Genomic DNA, 16,124 nt, shown 5'->3' on the forward strand with positions numbered 1-16,124 from the left:
ATTCTTCACACAACTAGAAAATACTATTTGAAAATTCATATGGAAACAAAAAAGAGCCCAAATAGCCAAGGCAATCCTAAGTAAAAAGGACAAAGCTGAAGGCATCACGCTCCCCAACTTCAAACTATATTACAGTGCTACAGTAACCAAAGCAGGATGGTACTGGTAGAAAAACAGACACATTGACCAATGGAACAGAATCGAAAACACAGAAATAAGGCCACACACCTATAACTATCTGATCTTAGACAAACCTGACAAAAACACATAATGGGGAAAGGACTGCCTACTAAACAAATGGTGCTGGGATAACTGGCTAGCCATATGCTGAAAATTGAAACTGGATCCCTTCCTTACACAAAAATTAACTCAAGATGGATTAAAGACCTAAATGTAAAAAACCCAAACTATAAAAACCTTGAAGAAAACCTAGGCAATATCATTCAGGACATGGGCACGGGCAAAGATTTCATGATGAAGACACCAAAAGCAATTGCGACAAAAGCAAAAATTGACAAATGGGATCTAATTGAACTAAAGAGCTTCTGTATAGCAAAAATACACTATCAACAGAGTAAACAGACAACCGACAGAATGGGAGAAAATTTCTGCAAACTAAACATCTGACAAAGGTCTAATATCCAACATCTATAAGGAACTTAAACAAATTTGCAAGAGAAAAACCAAACCACCCCATTAAAAAGTGGGCAAACAACATGAACAGATACTTTTCAAAAGAAGACATATATGTGGCCAGTAATCATGCAAAAAACTCAACATCACTGATAACTAGAGAAATGCAAATCAAAACCACAATGAGATACTATCTCAGACCCATCAGAATGGCTATTACTAAAAAGGCAAAAAATTATGCATGCTGGCTATTATTAAAAAGGCAAAAAAAAAAATACAGATTATGGTTGCAGAGGAAAGAAAATGCTTATGCACTGTTGGTGAGGGTGTAAATTAGTTCCATCATTGTAGAAGACAGTGTGGCAATTTCTCAGAGACCTAATAACAGAAATACCATTCAACTCAGCAACCCCATTACTGGGTATATACCCAAAGAAATATAAATTGTTCTATTATAAAGAAAGATGCAGGTGTTTATGTTTATTGAGCACTATTCACACTAGCAAAGACATGGAATCAACCTGAATAACCATCAATGATAGACTGGAAAAAGAAAATGTAGTACATATATACCACAGAATACTATGCAGTCATAAAAAAGAATGAGATCATGTCCCTTACAGAGACATGGATGGAGCTGGAGGCCATTATCCTTAGCAAACTAAGGCAGAAACAGGAAACCAAATACTACATGTTCTTACTTATAAGTGGGAGCTAAATGATGAGAACACATGGACACATGGGGGGGAACAACACACACTGGGATCTATTGGAGGGAGGAGGGTAGAAGGAGGAAGAAGATCAGGAAAAATAACTAATGAGTACTAGGCTTAATAGCTGGGTGATGAAATAATCTGTACAACAAACCCCTATAACACAAGTTTACCTACATAACAAATGTTTGCATGTAACCTTGTGAACTTAAAATAAAAGTTAAAAGAAATGGGCAAAACACATGAAAGACACTTCTCAAACGAACACATAGGAGCCGCCAACATACATAGGAAAAAATGCTCACCATCACTAATCATCACAGAAATGCAAGTCAAAAGCACAATGAGATACCATCTCAGACCAGTCAGAATGGCTACTATTAAAAAGTCAAAAAACAACAGATGCTGGCGAGGCTGTGGAGAAAAGAGAACGCTTATGTATGATTGATTGGTAGGAATGTAAATCAGTTCAGCCACTGTGCAAAGCAGCTTGGAGATTTCTCAAAGAACTTAAATCAAACTACCATTCGACCCAGCAATCACATTACTGGGTATATATCCAAAAGAAAATAAAGCATTCTGCCAAAAAGACACACGCACTTATGTTCATCACAGCACTATTCACAATAGCAAAGACATTGAATCAACCTAGATGCTCATTAATGGTGGATTGGGTAAAGAAAATGTGGGGCATGTACATCACGGAATATGATGCAGCCATTAAAAAGTATGAGATCATGTCCTTTGTGGCAGCATCGATACAGCTGGAGGCCATTTTCCCAAGTGAATTAAGGTGGGAACAAAAAACCAATTACCACATGTTCTCACTTATAAGTGGAAGGTAAACATTGGGTACTCATGGATGTAAAGATGGCAACAAGAGACATGTGGGCTACTAGAGGGGAAGGAGGGAAGGAAGCAAGGTTTGAAAAATTAACTATTGGGTACGAGGCTCAGTACCTGGGTGACAGGAGGAATCATACCCCAAACCTCAGCATCATGTACTATACCCAGGTAACCTGCACGTGTACCCCCTGAATCTAAAATAAAAGTTGAAATTATAAGAAAAAGTCAACCTCTAATAAAATAGAAGCTATGGAATAAAGGTCTTAGGTGAGAATTAAGTTTCAGATGATCATTACTGTTTCTATTATTGACTTGCATTTATAGAGCTCTTTATAATTTTTAAGAGCATAAAATGCATTGGTGCTTCCGGAAATCTGGAAAGACAGCAGATGGATCTTCGTTTGGCAGATGAGGAAGTGAAAACAGAAAAAAGATGAGCACCTTGCCCAAGGTCATGGGTGAGGGTAGGAATCAGTGATGGAGGCAAGAATCAAACCAGGTCTCCAGATTCTAAGGCAAGCTCTTCTCAAGCTTCAGAAGGCATGCAAATCACCCAGGGATCTTCTTAAAATGAAAATCTGAATCCACTAAGTGTGGGATTCTGAATCTCTGACAAGCTTCCAGGAGATGCTAATATTACTGGTCCACAGACCACATTTGGAACAGCAAAGGGTCTGGGGTGCTTTCCTTTATCTCACGAGTGTGGAAAGAAAGCCTCGCTCCCCTTGTTTCTTATAACATATCCAGGAAGGCATGTATCATAGAGACCAACCAGGGGGTGTACCTGAGCATGCCACACTCCCAGGCTTCTGGCCAGGGAGCTAGGGAACCTCAGGAGTAGGAAGAGAAAGCATGGCCTTGCACTATGCCGTGTCCTACTTCTCTCTTCAGCAAAAGTGAAGCTGCCACCAACCCATTATCCTGTCTCTGCCAACAAACAACAAAGCCAGGACTGGATTCTTGGAGAGCATAAAGACCTTGAACAGGGCCATGAAAACTCCTTTTCCTGCTCTTGGTCTCCGGTTTCTGTCTCAGCCAGTCTGCGCCCTTCGTCTGGCTTCCTGAGGCAACGTGGGTTTGGCTGGGCTCCCCCTCTGCACAGATGGAATAAGCAGCTGCTTACCTGGTAGGAGCTGAGGACCTGGAGAGTCCTCCAGGGCCCTCAAATCTATTTCCTCCCACCTTGCAAATCTTTGTATCGATCCAGCTCGTGAGCTAAGGAAGTCTTTCCAAACTATCCTCTCTGGATTATGCAAAAAACGATTGGGTTGGCAATTAGGTTTGGGAATTTCTACAGCACTTCTCAAAAACCGGCTTCAGTGCAGTAGGAATTTTCAGAAAGAAGATAGAAAATCCATTGTTTTCCATACTTTGGAAACAGAACTCCTTCTCTACCCAGCCCCACCCTGACTCAAAAACATGTTTTGAGAAATAGTTGGTTTACCAACATTGATTCCTGTTAAAATCCAAACATATCTGCTTATAATTTCTGTCTCAGTTACTGTAACTCAGCTGTGTTCAGCCAAACTGGAGCCTAAGGCAAAAGAAAAAAAAATCAGTAAAACAGATCCTGTATTTACAAATTGTATTTTTTTGTTAGCCACAATTCTTTGTATGAATTTTCATGCTTAAAACGTTCCTTATCTTGATGGCTAAGTTTTTCGGCACCCCTTTAAATTATGTAGCCACAGGGGAGGCTGTTGCTTGCCTCCACCTTGTCCCATGCTGGTCAGATGGGCCACTTCCCTTACACCTTAGTCAAATCTTTGATTTTCATTTGTGAAGTTCCATGTGTTGTATATTTGCTATAAACTGTGCTTTCTAGGGTAGCAGAAAAAAAAAAAAAAAAGACTAGTTTGGAAAGTAGAGCACACTGCCATAAATACCAGTGAGATCCTGAATAAATCACTTCTCTCCTCTGAACCTTGGCTTTCTTCTGAACCGCTACAGCAACGCTCCAAGCTCCTCCCAGCTGAGAGTCTGTGATTTTGATTCCAGATACCACCCATTATCAGATCAGTCTGGATTATGGTTGAGGAATATCTGCAGAGTATCTTTGCAAAGGGAATGTTATCTGGCAAAGTAAGTTTTCACACAGGGAGTAAAAGGGAGGGAAAGAAGAGCTATGGAATGCTGCCAGAGAGGTCAGAACTGAAAACACTTAGGAGGTTCCTAGACAGCCAGGGGGTAGTTTGTTGACAGAAAGGAAAGTAAATGAGAGAAAGGGAAACCTAAACCCATGGTTTGTCTACCTCATCATCTGTCATTAGTCAAAACCTGCCACCAGGTCTCAAGTAGGTGTCCCCTCTAGCTCACCCTTTGCCCCCAAAAATTCATAACCCAACGGCCAAGGCTCACTTCAGGGTGTCGTCTGGGAACCACGGCTGTGTCAGAATCACAGAATCACCTGGGGTTCTTATTCAAATACAAGTTCCTCAGTCCTGTCCCAGACCTAGTGAACCAGAACTTCTGGGAGTGAGGCCCAAGAATCTGCATTTTCAACCAGTTTGTCAGTTGATTTTGATGCCTTTAAAGATCCAAAATCACTGCTTTGAAGTCATGTGGGTGTGAACAAATGATCAGGTTTCCCAGCACTGGCTGCCCTCACTTGTGGGTGACCTTAGAATTCAGACTCTGAAAAACTGCCTGTTAGGTAACTCTGCCTTGTCAGTGCCAAGCAAGGTGTGAGGATTCTGTGACCTGCCAAAGCCCTGGGCCACTGTCAGACGCAGGCTTTCCAGGACAATTTGTGTTACTCCTCCCGCCAAATCCTGGCTGGTGAAGACTGATGACTTAATTCCCTGCTCCTGTCACTAAATGTGGTCTCCGTGCCAACCCAGCCAGGGTAGATGGTGACCCAGCTCCCCTGGAAACTGTTCAGATGGTCGGCACCTGAGAAACCCAACAGGATGCTAGAGACCTGGAAGAGAGGGAGGAACTTTGCTTGGTTTGCCTCCAACTCTTGGCCATTAGAGCTGTTCTCTGCTCTATGAGCACCTACAACCCCAAAATATCAGAGCAGGTGTGTGAACACTCTGGGAATGCTGTGTGGATCCTGTCCTCAGCAGGATCTGTGGTTCTGTCAAGCACCCAACTCAGAGCTTCTACCCTTTTGATGGAAGTGCAACTGATCCAGCCTTTAGAAGGACCATTTGCTATTATCTGTACAAATTTATAATGTGCACACTCCTTGATCCAACAGTCTTATTTCTAGGAATTTATGCTATGGAAAAATCAAAACATCCAACAAGAAGAGGTGGGTTAAAATAAATAGGATACAATGGAATAAAGCACAACTTCAGATGACTTTGAGCTATATGGACCAACAGTGAAGGATGAACAAGGTACAAGTTGAGTACCTCTAATCTGAAAATCCAAAATGTTCCAAAATCTGAAACCTTTTGGGTGACAATGATACTCAAATGCTCATTGGAGCATTTCAGGTTTTGGATTTTTGGATTAGTGATGCTCAACTGCTAAGTCATATGCAAATATAGATACCATGTTTTATTGAGCATCACTTTATTGCATCTTGCAGATACTGTGATGCTTACGAATGGAAGGTTTATAGCAATCCTGCATTGGGTAAGACTATTAGCACCATTTTTCCAACAGCCTGTGCTCACTTTGTATCTCTGTCACATTGTGGTAATTCTCACAATATTTCAAACTTTTTCATTATTATTATATCTATTATGGTCATCTATGATCAGTAAGCTTTGATATTACTATTGTAATTGTTTTGGGGTATCATGCATTGCACCCATATAAGATGGTAAATAATATCATTAAATGTTGTATGTGCAAAAAAAAAAAATGTTGTATGTGCGTGTGTTCTAACTGCTCCACCGACCCACCATTCCCCTATCTTTTTCCCTGTTCTCAGGCCTATTTCCTGAGACAAAATGATATTGAGATTAGGTCAGTTAATAACCCTATAATGTCTTCTAAGTGTTCAAGCGAAAGGAAGAGTTGTGCACCTCTCACTTTAGATCAAAGGCTGGAGATGACTAAGCTTAGTGAGGAAGACATATTGAAAGTCAAGACAGGCCAAAAGCTAGGCCTCTTGCACCAGTTAGTCAAATTGTGAATGCAAATAAAAAGTTCTTGAAGGAATTTAAAGGGATACTCCAACACGTGCATGAAAATAAAGTGACCTAGCCTTACTGCTGACACAGAGAAAGTTTTCGTGGGCTGGATAGAAGATCAAACCAGCCACAACATTCCTTTAAGTCAAAGCCTAATCTAGAGCAAGGCCCTAACTCTTCCAGTCTATGAAGGCTCAGTGAGGTGAGGAAATTGCAGAAGAAAAATTAGAAACTAACAGAGGTTGGTTCTTGAGGTTTAAGGAAAGAAGCCATCTCTATAACATAAAAGTGCAAGGTGAAGCAGCAAGTGCTAATGGAAAAGCTGCAGCAAGTTATCCATAAGGTCTACATAAGATCACTGAAGACGATAGCTACACTAAACAGATTTTCAGTGTAGATGAAACAGTCTTTATGGAGAAGATACCATCTAGCACCTTACTAGCTAGAGGAGAACTCAATGCCTGACTTCAAACCTTCAAAGGACAGGCTGACTCTTTAGTTAGGGGCTAATGCAGCTGGTGACTTTAAGTTGAAGCTACAGCTCATTGACCACTTCAAAAATCTTAAGGTCCTTAATAAGAATGCTAAGTCCACTCTGATTGTGCTGTATATATGGAACAACAAAGCCTGGATGACAGCAAATAAGCTTATAGCATGGTTAACTGAATATTATAAGCCCACTGTTGAGACCTAGTGTTCAGGAAAAAAAAATTTCATTTCAAAATGTTACCACTAGGCCGGGCGCGGTGGCTCAAGCCTGTAATCCCAGCACTTTGGGAGGCCGAGGCGGGCGGATCACAAGGTCAGGAGATCGAGACCACAGTGAAACCCCGTCTCTACTAAAAATACAAAAAATTAGCCGGGCGCGGTGGCGGGCGCCTGTAGTCCCAGCTACTCAGGAGGCTGAGGCAGGAGAATGGCGGGAACCCGGGAGGCGGAGCTTGCAGTGAGCCGAGATCGCGCCACTGCACTCCAGCCTGGGCAACAGCGTGAGACTCCGTCTCAAAAAAAAAAAAAAAAAAAAAAAAAAACAAAACAAAACAAAAAAAAAACAAAATGTTACCACTTACTGACAATGCACCTGGTCACCCAAGAGGTCTGATGGAGATGTACAAGGATATGAATGTTGTTTTCATGCCTGCTAACACAGCATCCCTTCTTTAGCCTATGGATCAAGGAATGATTTCAACTTTCAAGTCTTATTAAGAAATAAATATCATTAGGCTGCATCAATAGTGATTCCTCCGATGGATCTGGGCAAAATAAACCGAAAATTTTCTGGAAAGAATTCACCATTCTAGATGCCATTAAGAACATTTGTGATTCATGAGAGGAGGTTAAAATATACATAATAATAGGAGTTTGGACATAGTTGATTCTAACCCTCATGGGGGTTGATTCTAACCCTCATGGGGGATTCTAATCCCTTTGAGGGGTTCAAGACTGCAAGTATAGTGGAAATAGCAAGAAAGCTAGAATTAAGAGTGGAGCCTGAAGATATGACTGCACTGGGGCCATCTCATGATCGAACTTGAATGGATGAATTGTTGCTTTTTATGGATGAGGAAAGAAAGTGGTTTTTTGAAAGAGAATCTACTCCTGGTGAAGATGCTATGAACATTGTTGAAATGACAACAAAAGATGTAGAATATTACATAAACTTAGTGGATAAAGCAGTGGCAGGGTTGAAGAGGATTGAGTCCAATTTTGAAATAAGTTATACTGTGGGTAAAATGCTATCAAGCAGCATCACTTACTACAGAGAAATCTTTTGTGAAAGGAAGAGTCAATCAATGTGTCAAACTTCACTGTTGTCTTATCTTTGGAAACTGCCACAACCACGCCAGTCTTCAGCAACCACTACCCTGATTAGTCAGCAGCCATCACTATGGAGGCAATACTCTCCACCAGCAAAAACATTATTCACTGAAGGCTCAGAGGATCATCAACACTTTCTAGTAATAAAACATTTTTAAATTAATGTACACATTTTAGACAGAATGCTATTGCACACTTAATAGACTACAGTATAATGTAAACAAAACTTTTATATGCATTGGGAAACCAAAACATTTGCATGACTCATTTTATTTTGATATCTGCTTTAGATAGGTGGTTTAGAACTGAACCTGCAATATCTCTGAGGTATGTGCGTATTCCAAAATCTGACAAAAAATCTGAAATACAAAAGACTTCTGGCCTCTAGCATTTCAGATAAAGGATTCCTGACCTGTATAATGTTAAGTGAAAAAACAAGTTGCAAAACATTATCATGAGTCTTTTTGTTTGTTTGTTTTTAATTATATACCTGTCAGCATATGTCTCACAACAAATACCAAAGGCATAGTCGATGGGGGGAGAGTAATTGTGGATGATTTCAATTTATACATTATATATTTCTGTAGTTTGTAATTTTTTAAAAGCTATTTTTGCTTGTAATTAAACAATAAAATTTCATGAAAAAATTGGGGGGCCTACCTTTTTCCATCTTGGCCTATCTCCCAAGAGAATCTGAAGATTTTTCTGAAGGCTGAAACAGTCTGGGACAAGAATGTTTAGCCCAATGTTTATCATTTCTGAAACACTAGGAGATGCAGCAAAGAAAAATTCCTCCCCAAATCTTGTGCTAAGTTATTCAGAGCTGTTTTACAACTGAAAATCTAGAAGTCATGGAGGTACGAGAAACCATGGCAGGTAGTTTCAGATCTTGCAGGCATGTTAAACCACCCCATCTCAACTCAACACCTCTACCTCAAACCTCAAAACCCAAAGAAAGGATCCACCGCCTCTGCAGCTGGTTTTAAATGGTCATCAAGATTGATCAAACAACACCGCATGATGGTTAAAGGCTCTGGAGTCAGGCTGCCTCTCATTAGCCATGTGGCTGTGGACAGGTTTATTTTTCTTTTTTTAGACGGAGTCTTGCTATGTTGCCCAGGCTGGAGTGCAGTGGCATGATCTCGACTCACTGCAACCTCTGCCTCCTGGATATAAACTATTCTCCTGCCTCAGCCTCTCGAGTACCTGGGACTACAGGCACGCACCACTGCGCCCGGCTAATTTTTGTATTTTTAGTAGAGACGGGGTTTTACCACGTTGGCCAGACTGGTCTCAAACTCCTGACATTGTGATCTGCCCGCCTTGGCCTCCCAAAGTGCTGAGATTACAGGCGTGAGCCACCGTGCCCGGCCTTGTGGGCAGGTTTCTTAACCTCTCTAAGCCTCTGTTTTGTCCTCTGTAAAATGGAGGCTCATTCATTCGCAAATAGTTCATGAATGCCCACTTATCTGTCAGGTTTATCAAATGCCTACTATGCATCAGGCAGTGCTCCAGCTGCTGGGGCAACAGCAGCAAAATAAAATCAGATAAAAAGTTCCTGCCCTTAAGGAACACTCATTCCAGTAGGGGAGATGGGCAACAAATAGGACAAACAGGTAAAATAAACATACACTATGTCAAATGGTGCTGAGTGTTATAGAGAAAATAAGGCAGGAAAGGAATAAGAAGTGCAGTTCATGGAGGACTACATCCAGGCAATACAAACCCAGCCTTACCCAATAAGATAATGTGCAACATAATGCTCTAGGGAGAGCCCCCATCCCGTCGTCACTACTCTATGACTCATGCCATGACTACCACCACTACTATTACTACCACGTTTGTCCACGGGCACTCTCCCTCCTGCAGCCAAGGCTGATCCTCTGTACGTTTTCCTCTATTGGTATTTAATGAGAGGTACTATTGTGAGTATCTTCCATGGGCAAGGCATGGTGCTGGGCAATTTTACATATCCAACCTCATCTGACTCTCATGAACCCCCTAAGAGCAGGTATCATTATTCTCATTTTTTCAAAAGAGGAATCTGAGACTCAAAGAGGTTGGGGGCTGCCCTGATCACACAGGGAACATTCAAATCCTGGTGAGCCTGACTGAAGGCTTAAGCTCTGAGCTGGGGAGCTCTTCTGCCTCCCAGGTGCAGAAGCAAGACTGTACCCAGCGTCCAGCTCAGGGCAGCCTCAGCCCTTCCTGAGGAACTGAACCATCAGCCCACGGTGCTCCCCCCGTGCCACCTCCTGCTTGGTGAGCTATGCTAGGCCCTGATGCTCAAGACAACCTGTAAAGGCAAACTTGGAATCCTGACTTGTTTTCTCTCTCTTTGGTCCCATTTTGTGATTCTGGATCTCCCAATCAAAGAGACTCAACTGCCTATCTTGAACGTTTTCCCCTACAGGAAGAGGGCAGCAGGCACTGATTAAACCAGAACCCTTGACAAGAGAGTGGGACTTGAGCAGGGTAGATTTATTGAACAGCTGAGGTCAAGCAACCAGAGGATTTTCTCATATTTTATATGATCCAAAAAGTTCCACTTCTTTTCACTGCCCTTTGCAGCAGTTGGGGGTTGCTCCCATGGAAGGAGCTCCCACGCTTAAAGAGAGGAGGCGGCGTTGGTGGGCATTAGAGGTGGCAGGAGGAGTCACAGTGTGGGCAGGAAGGGCTGGCCTGGTTTGAGAGTGCCTACAGTGGATTCAGAGGGCGACAGGCACCCACCGCTTTCTCCACACCTGGAACAACTGAATTATTGGAGCTGGGACAGCATAGCAATCAATGTCTCTGCAAGCAAAAAGAAATTTCTGAAAACAGCTTCAACTTTAGCTGTTAACAGGATGTAGTGATTTTGACAAAGCCAAAGCCAGAGATTCTCAAAGTGGGGAGTGGAATGGCTAATGCTTCCCTGCCTAGAAGAGAACTGCAGAGCAAGGGGAGGGGTATGGGCATTTATTCGGCCAAGAGCGGCAGCTAACGCCTGTAATCCCAACACTTTGGGAGGCCACGGTGAGCAGATCACAAGGTCAGGAGTTTGAGACCAGTCTGGCCAACACAGTGAAACCTCATCTCTACTAAAAATACACAAAATTAGCCAGGTGTGGTGGTATGCACCTGTAATCCCAGCTACTCGGAGGCTGAGGAAGGAGAATCATGTGAACCCGGGAGGCAGAGGTTGTAGTGAGCCAAGATCTCACCATTACACTCCAGCCCCAGGGAACAGTGTAAGACTGTCTCAAAAAAAAAAAAAAAAAAAAAAAAAAAAAAAAGCATATTCAATGTTATGATACCATATTACATTTTAAAAGAAAAAAATAAGTGCTATTTTCACAATACAATATACCCTCCCTCTACCCTCCACCAAAAAAAAAAAAAAAAAAAAAAAAAAAAAAAAAAAAAAAAAGACAGTAGTTTCGGGCTATGGCAGGGATTTTATTTTATTTTATTTTTATTTTTTTTAACCTCGACCCTGTTGATATTTGGGGCAGGATAATTCCTTGCCTTGGAGGCTGTCCTGTTCATTGTGGGATGTTTAGCAGCATCCTTGGCCTCTACTCACCAGATCACAAGCCAATAGCATCCAGTTCTCTCTTGTGACAACCAACAATGTCTACAGATATTGTCAAATGTCCCTTGGGGCAAGGGTCGGGGGGTAAAATCACCCAGGTTCAGAACCATGAGATCATGGTTAAAAATACAGGACTCAAGTGTTGAGATGCCTGGTTTAACCACTTGGTAGTCTGCGATCCTGAATATGTTACTTATGCTCACCCAGTCTTGGTTTTCTTATCTTTAAAATGGAGACGATATCATGTATATGCTTCACAGCATTAATGTAAAGATTAACCAAGATAACAATATATTCGTAGTTAACACAGTGTCCCACTTGGGAGGCTTCATAGCTGTTAGTTCTATGTATGATAGTAGATCTTTGTCACCTTGGAGATGAAAAGAGGATAGTCTCTGGACAAGAGATTGGGAATGCAAAGAATAAAAAATTCGGGAGTGTTGTGGGGTGGGAGTCTCATATTTAGTTGAAAAGAGGGCATTTAAAAAAAAGACTTGAGAAACATTGGTCAAACCACGGCTGCTGAAAGCACAATTGCAGAGGATCTTGCTTCTACTTAGAGTGACAGAAGAAACAAGGAGAGGAGAGATCTATTGAGCCTAGGAGTTTAATCTTGCACTGGCAGCTACTGAGGTTGTTTGGACTGAGCCTTGGTTTTAATGTATAATCAGATTTATGTATTAGTCAAGGGCTGTGTCCTGGCTGCTGGGGGGTGCCACAGGGGCTGGAGAGGTGTGAGGAAAGGAAACAAACAGTGAAAGGGAGGGAAGATGATTTTTGAGGTGTCTGTGGCAGTCAGTGAACCCAGCTCATTTTGGCTTTATCTGCTGATCCCTTTCTGGGAAACCCCTTCCCATCAGAAAGACTTGAGCTTTGTGTCAAGCCCCTTTTATCAGCCAAGATTAAGGGCTGATGTCACCAAGCATTTTTATTTTATGGAGAGAAATGTGGAGCAGTGGTTCAAACTACACACTGGCAAACTGCTTGAATCCTCACTCATCCATTCACTAGCTGTGTGGCCTTAAACTCTGATCTTTCGTTCCCTCATCTCCAAGATGGGGATAATCACTATTAATGTGGTTGACGTTTATTGTAGTTCACTTGACTTTTCCACTTCAGCCCTTAGCTATCACAATATTAACATCTGGATGTCCTGAGAGTATTCCACATCTCTGTTGATGATAATAATGGCAAATATTTTTGAGTGTTTACTGTGATCTATGTGTTGTGTTAAGTGTTTTCTCATTTAATCCCATGCAATAGTTTTTATAGGTGTGGAAATTCAGGTTCAGAGTTTAGATAACTTGCCCACGGCCACAGAGCTGGTAATCGACAGCACCAAGAGTGAATAAGATAGATCTTGAGAGTCTATCTAACTGTCAAGATCCTCTTGAGAGTGGCAATGTAATGCTGCACCTTCTGCAATGTCTAGGTGTTTTGGGTAGATTTTGGTAGAGCAAAGGTTACTAGAGGAGAGCATTTTGTGTGCTCATATATGAGCTCTCTTTCTCATAGGATGAGTGCTAATTCTCTCTCACACGTGTACACACAGAACCAAACTAGGGCACTAGGAGCAGAACCACCCACAAATTATTCCAGAAGCTGGAAACACAGGCACCTGATGAAGAATTTGGTTTGGCCTTAATACTATGGTTCTCAATATTGTCTGACTGGTAGAATTTTTGGACAATTTTAAAACAGTCCCTCACCTAGGCCAAATATCAGACTAGTTAAATTGGAATCTTGGGGGTGGGGTCCAGGTATCAGTATTTTTTTAAAGCTCCCCAGATGACTCCAAGTGTGGCCAAAGTTGAGAAGGAGGTCCTGAGTATTGTAGCCTCTGTCTTACATCTTTCCAGTGGGTACCCAATCTAATTCTCCCTTACAAGAGATGGAGAAGGCCTGTTGACTGTTTAGAGTAAGTGTGAAGTATTCACTCTAAACCTGTTGAGGTTGAGGTTGGAGTTCCAATGAGATACTCCCTTTTCCATGTTAAGCAGAGCAAAGCTGAGTACGGTGAAAGGCCTCAAACCTGAGATGGCTCTTGAGATTTGTAAGGCTGAGCCTTGGTCCCAGTTACTGAATTTGCCCCAAATTGTGAGCCTATTTGGTCTCATCTGCTGTTTCATCACAAGCGATAAGATTGTAGGAGGATGATATTCCAAATGATTTCCCCCCAATAATGGAAACTCTTCTTGCTGAACTCCTAGACCTCAGCCTTAGAAAGGGATTTTTGAGGTAGGATGGAAGGATCCAGATCTTTCAGAGACAGGTGAAAGCCTTTGGTAACTATGGCAATACCCACCTGGGAAAAATGACAACCGCTCAAAATCTTTCTTCTTAAGGACCAATGGATATATCCAAAGAGCCCTGATAACAATCTGCCATGGCTAATACTGGCTAATTGGTGCAAGAGAAGAAGAAAAATAAGGGGATTTGTGAATCAACTTCTGTTTAACCATATGTTTTCAAGGCTTACTGTTTACTTAAGGAAAGATTTTGTACTTTAATCAGATCTGTATATTAGTTACTTGGCTAAGCCAGGATACCTGGGGTAAAATTCAAATGTACTGTGTATATGAAATCCAGGATATAACCAAGAGAGAAATCAGCCCTGAAAGGAAAAATAAGCTACAGCAATAGAAAGAACAGTAGAAAGAGTTTACAGATATTTTTTCTTCTTTCTGTTATAAATGGAAAGTTCTCCACCCTGTACTTCTCAATGCACATGATATTTCCGACCTACTGCTTCTTTGTAGTCTTGCATTTGCTTTCTCAATCCCCTATGTAAATCATCTGACTTTTTCTACTTTAAGACATCCCACTGAAAAAGGGGACCAGGGCAGTGTTCTCAGAGGGATACCAGGAGGTGGAATTTGAGCCAGCAATAAAATATGAGTGCTTTACCACTCCAAATATAGCTCTTTCCTCTCAACAACTATACTCTCAACACACTGGCCTCCTTTAAGCTCCTAGAACTGGACAAGTTCCCTCTTGCCTCAGGGCCTTTGCATATAAGATAACCTTCTTCCTTTGCCAATTCTTTCCTTTGCAAGGCCAAGTCCTTCTCATCCAAGTCTTAGCTCACACATCACTTCAGAGAGCTTCCTTGACCATCCTTTCAATGCAGTTAACCCTCAATATTCGCTCTTTTCTTTGCTCATTTTTTTCTTTGCAACTTATCACAATCTGTCCTTCTCTGTGTGTTTGTATGTCTCCTCCTAGATTATAAGCCATTCTCCACCCTGCTCTGCCCTGAATGGCTCTCTTGCCCTCTTGCTGCTAGTTGGGTTTGACCAATGGGGAAAGATCAGAGGGCAGAAAGTGAGAGAGGTCAACGTATTTATTGTCCTGGCTCCCTCCTGCTAGGCTGCAGCCAAGGCCTCAGTTTCTATCTATCTCCTTCATTAGGTTTTCTTTAATTACCCCTTGAATATGCCATCTGTTTCCTGCTGGGGCCTGACCCACAGAAGGACTAGTCTGATTTATTCACCAATGTACACCTGGCAACTAGCAGAGTGCCTTGCACATGGTAGACACTCAATAAATATTTGTTGAACACATGAATATAAAACAACTCAGAATCAAAAATTAAAAACATCTTTCTCTTCTCCATTCTTTTTGTTTCCAAAAAGATCTCGATCAAACTCTGGTATAGAAAATAGATAAAACAATGTGGCTGGGGTTGAGGGTAGATGGAGTAGCCCACCAGCATGGCTCCCTCCTAAATTGCTACTCTAGAAACCCAGTACATTAGAGATATATTTTGGACAGATGCCGTATGGGAGGATGTGGCATCTTACACAGTTTCAGTAATTGAGGTACACAATATTAGGGGCTGAGTTCAGACTAAATGAGGTTTACAACTGCATGTTTCCAGGAAGACTTTGAGTTCATCTCTGGAAGACAATAGGGGTAGGAGTGGGAATGGAAATGGTGCTTTATGAACTCACTAAGAGGATTTGAAATTCTTCTTTTGCAGCAGTCCCTGGGCTCAGAGGAAACTGGAATAAAAGATGTCCTCTGATTTGATGTGCTTCATCCAGTATTGCCAGATAAAGGTGTGTCATCCAGATTCCCCTACCCTAACGTGCCCCTATATTAAACAGCTTCAGAAGGCAGAAAGTGACAGAGGAAGCCACCTGCTTCTTAGGTAGTCCTAACTCCTGAGTAGAAAGAGAGGCACAATGGGTGACAGAGGACCTGGACATGTACGGCTCATGGTTCACTCAGGGATGCTGAGCCTTGGGTTGTATAAAGGGGAGCTTGATGGGAAGCTTAGGCCAGGTTCGAATTTTTTTCCTGGGAGGGGAGCCAGAGTTTGAAACAGATCTGCAGCCAAGGGCCTGGCTGGGCTTGTTCCAGGAGCTGATAATGATCTCAGTGGAAAACTTCCACTGTTGTACTCTCCTCATTGTCTTCCTCACTTAGGGACCAAAGCTGGGCCTGTTT

At 42.0% G+C, this 16,124-nt stretch overlaps 1 protein-coding gene across 6 annotated transcripts in view; it reads right to left on the bottom strand.

Annotated features, from left to right (window-relative positions):
• Nucleotides 1-16,124, bottom strand: part of PRICKLE2 (prickle planar cell polarity protein 2) — a 353,291-nt gene that overhangs the window by 24,201 nt on the left and 312,966 nt on the right. The window lies entirely within an intron of this gene.

The sequence above is a fragment of the Macaca fascicularis genome, chromosome 2, assembly GCF_037993035.2.
Source record: "Macaca fascicularis isolate 582-1 chromosome 2, T2T-MFA8v1.1".
Lineage (NCBI taxonomy): Eukaryota > Metazoa > Chordata > Mammalia > Primates > Cercopithecidae > Macaca > Macaca fascicularis.